The sequence below is a fragment of the Terrapene carolina genome, unplaced genomic scaffold, assembly GCF_002925995.2.
Source record: "Terrapene carolina triunguis isolate 2854851 unplaced genomic scaffold, T_m_triunguis-2.0 Scaffold34507, whole genome shotgun sequence".
NCBI lineage: Eukaryota > Metazoa > Chordata > Testudines > Emydidae > Terrapene > Terrapene triunguis.
In genome coordinates, this window is record NW_020698858.1 from 23,119 (window position 1) to 30,678 (window position 7,560).

Genomic DNA, 7,560 nt, shown 5'->3' on the forward strand with positions numbered 1-7,560 from the left:
GGATTCACAAATGGATTGGCCATTGTAGGTGGTGCTGGTGGCACCACGGTTAGTTAAGTCTGTCTGATACCTTCAATTAGGAGACCTCATTTTCAGTTGCTTATAAGTTTGCCAAACTTTAAACTTTGGACTGAAATTTCCTATGCTGGGTGTTTCCTTCCAGCTGAATAATTTTGTGAAAGTTTCAGGCATAACAGTTCATCCGACTTCTCAAATGAAGCTAGGAGAAAAGATGTCTTGCCCGTTTTGAAAAATTCTTAGAATTGTTCCAGTGAGGAGCCGTAGCACTTCCATGCTTTCCCGCAGATAAAAGTCAGGTAACAGCCTCCCCCGCCTCCCCCTTTAACAGTCAGAGCCCTGAAATGCAAGAGGAGGAGGTAACAGTGTCTGCGCATTAACATACCACTGGCTCCTGAGGTCTTTACTCAGTTCTTACTCCAAGGGGAGTTTTTGCCACAGTGGGGCCTGAGAAAATTATGGGCCACGGGCATAGAATTTGTCCTTCTATTATCCATCTACAAACACTTTTCATCCTGAAGGAACCCCTGTGCCACTGAAATACAGCCACCTCGGGGGTGGAGGCCATCAGTCGGGGTGGGTGGAGGTGCACAGAAAAGAATGACATTTTGGCCAGTGATACTGGAGCAAACTCATGCCCTGTGGCAAGGGCTTCGGCATGTTTAATGGCTCTGCAAAGCAGAAAGGACAACAGACTTACTCTATGTCCCATCACACCCACATTGCACTGGGTTTGTTGATCAGGTGAGTTCCTCAGGAAAAGATGGGTACCTGTGAATTCTGAGACAGAAGTGTCTTCCCTGGGAGTCCCCCTCAGATAGCCGTGTCCCACTCCTCTCTCACCCCAGCATCTGCAACAACATCCCACGCTGAGAGCTGACAGAGGGCTGTGCACCATTTATAATCTAGCTCTGTGCAATCCCTGTGGGTTTGTCCAGCCTCTAGAGCAGAAGCAGCATATGGATGGAAACAGGCTAGAGACAGGAGACACTCTAGCCAATGTCTCTTTCCATGTCTATGGTTCTGTGCTCTTTATCCAGCTTTCGGAGTAAACAGTAATTAAGGGACCTTCCCAAAGGGAGGTGAGAAGTCTTGGGCGCTATCCTGAGGCAGAAAGGAATTGGCTGTTCTGTATATTTTTGTATATTTAAAAATGATAATTGATTAGTAAGAAAACTGGGAATAATGCCGAGATCTCCATAGGGTCTGATACCCTGTAAATGCCCTGAATGGATGGGTAGGTAGTAGACAGACAGATCTGGAGAAAGATGACTCAGGGGAGATACAAACACTTTTTGCATAAGCACGGGGCTCTGGCAAAGGGATAAGTAATCCGTAATTCGCATTAGTAACTATCATCAAACTGTTAGACAAAAAGATTCTTTTCCCCAAGAATCAGGCAAGCACAGACAATACTGAAGGGGATTTATTCACGGTACTGGGAAGACTGATAAGCAGCTTCAAAAGGTATGGTGCCGTAGTAGCCAGTTATATACATTCTCTTATCAATTCATTTGCATTTATCTGTACATACAGAGACAGACATTATTATAAGTCAAAAGAAAACCCTGAACAAAGATAAAAATAAGAACAGTACGTACATATAGAGGTAATCCTATTACATCAAGCATCTATGGCTACCTTGCGGGGGAAGGAGGTGGGGTGTGGGGGGGTAGGGATGAGCGCTTACAGATATCTGGTGGGCTTTGAAGGGAGGGTTTACTGGGTGGGCATTTGACCATATAAGTCCATTCCTGCTTGATTTGCAGTTTCTGTCTTAGCTAAATTATCATGTATTGACAGAAATTATGTCCTTGCTTCTTAGCAGTTTCTGTCTTTTCTGTTGGCTAAATTTTAACTCCTTCCTGACAATACCATGCAGCAACTTTCATTGAAGACTGTCCAAAACACCTAGAAAAGCAAAATCATATCCCCATTATACAGATACGTAAATGGAGGTACAAGGAGACATGACTTCACCATGGTCACACAGAGAATGACAGACAGAATCCATCAGTCCTGTCTTCCCTGCTGTAACCGTGGTCTCTTTGTCAGTAACTGAGCACATGAGAAGAGGGAAATTGACTCATGCGCTAGCAGGGCCTGTTTGTTGGGTGGGTGTGACAGACTTCCTCAGGGTGCAGCCTGGAACTGGGATACTACTAAGCCCTCTGGCATACCAATCTGCACCCCCTTTCACACTGTGAGGCTGTGACAAGATGCAATTCTCTCCAGGTCTTCCACTTACGTAGCCATTCACAGACAGGGACACACCCAGCTGCAATTACATGAATGCTTTCAATAACCACTCATGAACCAGCAATAGAAAGGCTCCAGCCAGTTTCCCCCAGGTCCCCAGCCTAGAACCGCAGAGCTGTACTGTCTTGCCCTGGTCAAAAGGCTGAGCAGTGTACGTTTATTACCCAATCCACCCCGCCCTCAGTGTGGAGAGGACAACCCACCAGCCCCTCTTCCTGAGCAGATTTCCCCTTTACATTTCAAACAACACACTGTATTAGGTAAAAAATAAATAAAACAGATCTATTAACTAGAGAAAGATAGATTTTAAGTGGTTATAAGTAATAGCGTACAGATCAAACTTGGTAACTTAAGAAATAAACAGAAATGCAATCTCAGTTGTATATACTATCCACCATCTTCCATACACAAGCTAGAAATCCCTTCAGCCTGGGACCACAGCCCCAGTTCAGTCCGTTTTCATTAGGTGTTTCCAGGTGTTCAGTTGTGGGGGGAGTGAGACCAAGTTATGATATCTCTTACTCCTGTTATAGCTTCTGCCAGGTGGAGGGAATGTCATTGTCCCAAACAAAGCCCCCAGCACAGTTAGTAGGAAAGAACAGGCACAAGATGGAGTCCAGTGTCACATGGGCTGGTCACATGCCCTTGCATGCTTCGATGAGTCATAGCAGAGGCCATTACCCATATTCTGGCTAGAATGTTTACAGGAAAGTCCATCAGTTAGGGATAATATTCTTCTAAGGCCTATTGTGTTTTTTAATGGGCTGTGACCGGGGTCCCAGGGAGCCAGCTGAGGTCACTCAATTCGGGTGAACTGCAAAGAATGGGGCAGGCAATCCCCAACAAGCTGGTGGATATTCCAATACTTAGATTTACCAAGCCAGCCCAAAACAGCTTCTGTTATACTTCACTGGTTACCCAGAAGCCAACGACACAGATCCTTTAAAGTAACCCGGCCTCAGGCCTCCACCTCGATACCCAAGTCAGATATGATGAGGATTAATGAAAACCTTATTTCATCATATAAAAGAAAAGGTTCTATCAGTCCCAAAGGACCAGACCCATTACCGCCCAGGTTAATGAATGTTTCAGATCTTACCCAAATACATGCTACAGCCAACTCTTATTAACTAAACTAAACAAGCAGGAGTATGGTTAAAAGATCAACATACATACAGACATGAGTTCAATTCTTGACATTCAGATACATAGCAGAGATGGTGAGCTTTTGTAGTCCGATGTCCAATATCACATTCAGGGTGTACCACCTTAACTGGGATCTCATCTTGTGACTCAAACTTCCCCTGATGAAAGTTAAGCAGATCTGAGATAAACAGGATTGGGACCCATGGATCTTTTATACAATGTCAAGCCTTCTTTGACAGATTGGAGTCCCTTGGGGAACAACGGGCACTCATTTCCTAAGCATCCTCATTATTTATTCACACAGATTACCATCAGGCAATTGCCTGTTTTTCCACCATTAACAGGTGAGTTGCTATATATTTCAAAAGAGAGATGAATACAGAGATATCCTATGTTTGCAATTCGTTTAAATGCTAGAATGTTCTTTTGATCTCTGAATTAAGAGAATACAGCATAGACAAGGACTGCTGATTACATTGTTGACCACTACCCATATATATATGTAAATACACAAAATCACAAACATTATCTACACATATGTCTTTAATGGTTGAATTTGAGTCATTTATCCTGCAGGATGATTAACCATTTCTGGCGATGTGTCACATGGGCCATTACCGTGAATGGTTTATCCACAATGTGCTGGCTAGACTGGATGTAAACTACTTTGTGGGTGTTACCCAGGAGCAAACACATTTGACTGGTATATGGACTGGTATATAGTCCATACTGATAACTTTAGGTACAAAAATAATACATGCATACAGATAGGGTAATCATATTCAGCAAATCATAACTTTTCCATTGAGAGCTTATATAACATACCTTATATAAAACACCTCTTAATCATATCACCATGGTAAATATGGGGGTGCCTGGGTATTGCTTTGGGGCACAGAGAGTCACACCTCACCCCTTAGTTTGCTGCAGGAGTGTTAGTCACTGAGTGATGTGGAGGCAGTTTGCCCAAGGCCCTCTTTAGCTTTTGACCATACAACTCCCAAGTGTTGCAAACATTGTAGTGTTACCCACGCATTTTTTCCCCAAAGTTCTGTGTACCTTTTAACACTTTGTAGTCAGACCTGTGATCTCAAAAGTCAGCAAGTGTGCCTTCTCTGGGTTGCTAGAAAACCTCTCTTTGTATCTGCAGCATTGTTAACCATTGTGTTTTTCCAGCTGGTAATAACTCAGTATAGATATTCATCAATGCCATGGGTGGTGTGCCTCAGTTTCCCCTTCTACACAGCAGACCAGGTTTATTATCATTTCCCTGCTGTGACAAGCTTTGAGCCTGTTTACAGGTGTTAGCTGAGAAGCAGTATCCCCACAGGGCTTCTTGTTTACTACTCCTAGCACAGGAGTTCTCAAACTAGGGGTCGGGACCCCTCAAGGGGTCACGAGGTTATTACATGGGGAGTCACAAGCTCTCAGCCACCACCACAAATCCTGCTTTACCTCCAGCATTTATATTGGTGTTAAGTATACAAAAAAGTGTTTTTAATTTATAAGGGGGGGGTCGCACTTAGAGGCTTGCTGTGTGAAAGGGGTCACCAGTGCAAAAGTTTGAGAACCACTGTCCTAGGATGTCCAAAAGCTTTTGTCAAAAATCATGCACATTACACTTTTTCATATGATTTACCATCTTTACCAAATTCTTTGTTATAACCTTTACCATTAATAACAAACTTTGCATTATGAGATTTAACACCACCGCAAAATCTTTTATCACAGGTAGGCATTTCCAAGTATTTTTATTATATCACACCTTCTGCTTAGAGAGTTTGGTTTCTTCAATACCCATTGTGTCTTTCAACATTTCCCTGAACTTTAACATATGTTTGGTTACTGGTTTCCTTTCCCCTCAGGGTCCACTTCATAGGGATCCAAGTCTAAGGTCATTTTTGGGTCTTGGTATTCCAGAGTCTGGTGAGGTAAGGATGTAAGGAGACTTTCCATGTTGGCTAGCTCTCTGTGGAGCTGCTTCCTAATCCCAGGTTTATGGCCATGCAAAAAATCCACCCCCACCCTGTGACATTCTGTACCTCAGAGGAACACCCTGCACACCCATGTCCATCCTGATAATATGATTGTCTGGTATCCAATGGCCTAGGCAGCAACAAAGGATCTGTTGGACTCTCGAATGAGTCACCCCCCTTCCTTTGGTCAGTTTGGGACTGTGATGACGTAATGCTCACCTGACTCTGAAGGGGGGGGCAAAGCCAACAGGAAAGAAAGAACGTGATAAAAGGGAGAGATGGTTGCCTTGCTCGCTCTCTTCCACTAAAAGTGTTAAGATCAGCTTAGATTGTGTTTTACTTTTATTTCATTTGACCAAATCTGACTTGTGCTTTGACTTGTAATCACTTAAAATCTATCTGTTTGTTTATTCTACCTGAAGCAGTGCATTTGGTTTGAAGTGTGTCAGAGACTCCCCTTGGGATAACAAGCCTGGTATATATCAATTTCTTTGTTAAATTGATGAACTCATAGAAGCTTTCAGCGTCCAGCAGGCATAACTGGACACTGCAAGATGGAGGTTCCTAGGGTTGTGTCTGGGATCAGAGATATTGGCTAGTGTCATTCGGTTGCACAGTCCAAGCAGTGGCTGGCCAAAAGTGCTCACTCATGTAGCTGGGAGCAGCTTACATGCTAGAGGCTGTGTGTGAACAGCCCAGGAGTGGGGGTTCTCACAGCTGAATAGGGTAAGAGGATTGCAGTGACTTAGCAGATCACCGGTCAAAATAACACCAGAGGAACATCACACACCCCCACAGGATTTCCTTGTGAGCTCCACTCCCAGCACTGAGACCTTCCCCACCCCTTTCCTAGAGGGTTGTGATCTGTGCTCTCTTGGTTCAGGGGTGTGTCCTCTCCATAGCTGCTTTCTGTGTCTTAGCAGCCCAGGTAATTTCCTACTCCCCTCTGTCAGTTGGGAAATTAGCATTTCAACAGACCACAATCTCTTCAGTAGGATCTACAGCTTGTGTTAAAGAAGGAAGTTAGTTTTCACAAGTGCGTCAGGAGCAAAATCCTGAAAAATTGGGATTTGGAATGGGGTACCCTCCGTCACACCTCTCTCTATCCCTGAGAGATCAGTTGTGTGAATACTCCCCTCCCAGAGGTCAGTTCCCCCTCAAAGTCTGAACCACAGGTTGGGTGCCTGAGTGCACAGATGCTGAACATGACTTTCTGTCCTTGGAATCAACCCACCCGCATGTCACTAGGAAGCAGTTCTGCAGAAAAGGACCTAGGGGTTACAGTGGACGAGAGGCTGAATATGAGTCAACAGTGTGCCCTTGTTGCCAAGAAGGCTAACGGCATTTTGGGATTTATAAGTAGGGGCATTGCCAGCAGATCGAGGGATGTGATCCTTCCCCTCTATTCGACATTGGTGAGGCCTCATCTGGAATACTGTGTCCAGTTTGGGGCCCCACACTACAAGAAGGATGTGGAAAAATTGGAAAGAGTCCAGCCGAGGGCAACAAAAATGATTAGGGGGCTGGAGCACATGACTTATGAGGAGAGGTTGAGGGAACTGGGATTTTTTAGTCTGCAGAAGAGAAGAATGAGGGGGGATTTGATAGCTGATTTCAACTACCTGAAAGGGGGTTCCAAAGAGGATGGGTCTAGACTGTTCTCAGTGGTAGCAGATACCAGAACAAGGAGTAATGGTCTCAAGTTGCAGTGGGGGAGGTCTAGGTTGGATATTAGGAAAAACTTTTTCACTAGGAGGGTGGTGAAGCACTGGAATGGGTTACCTAGGGAGGTGGTGGAATCTCCTTCCTTAGAGGTTTTTAAGGTGAGGCTTGACAAAGCCCTGGCTGGGATGATTTAGTTGGGAATTGGTCCTGCTTTGAGCAGGGGGTTGGACTAGATACCTCCTGGGGTCCTGTAGTGAGCTGGGCTGAGCTTCCTCCAATCCGAGCATGGGCGGAGCCACCGGGTCCGGGGCCCGCCCCTCCGAGGTCACGGCCCCGACCTGGAAGTATAAAAGCCCGCCAGCATAGCTCAGTGAGAGCCAGACTACCAGAGAGAGCAGACGTCCCGGGCCGAGCTCCCGCTTGGGAGACAGCCGCAGGCCGCGAGCCGCCTGCTAACGCCCCGCGCCGGTCAAGCCTCCCTCTCGCCAGGTATCCC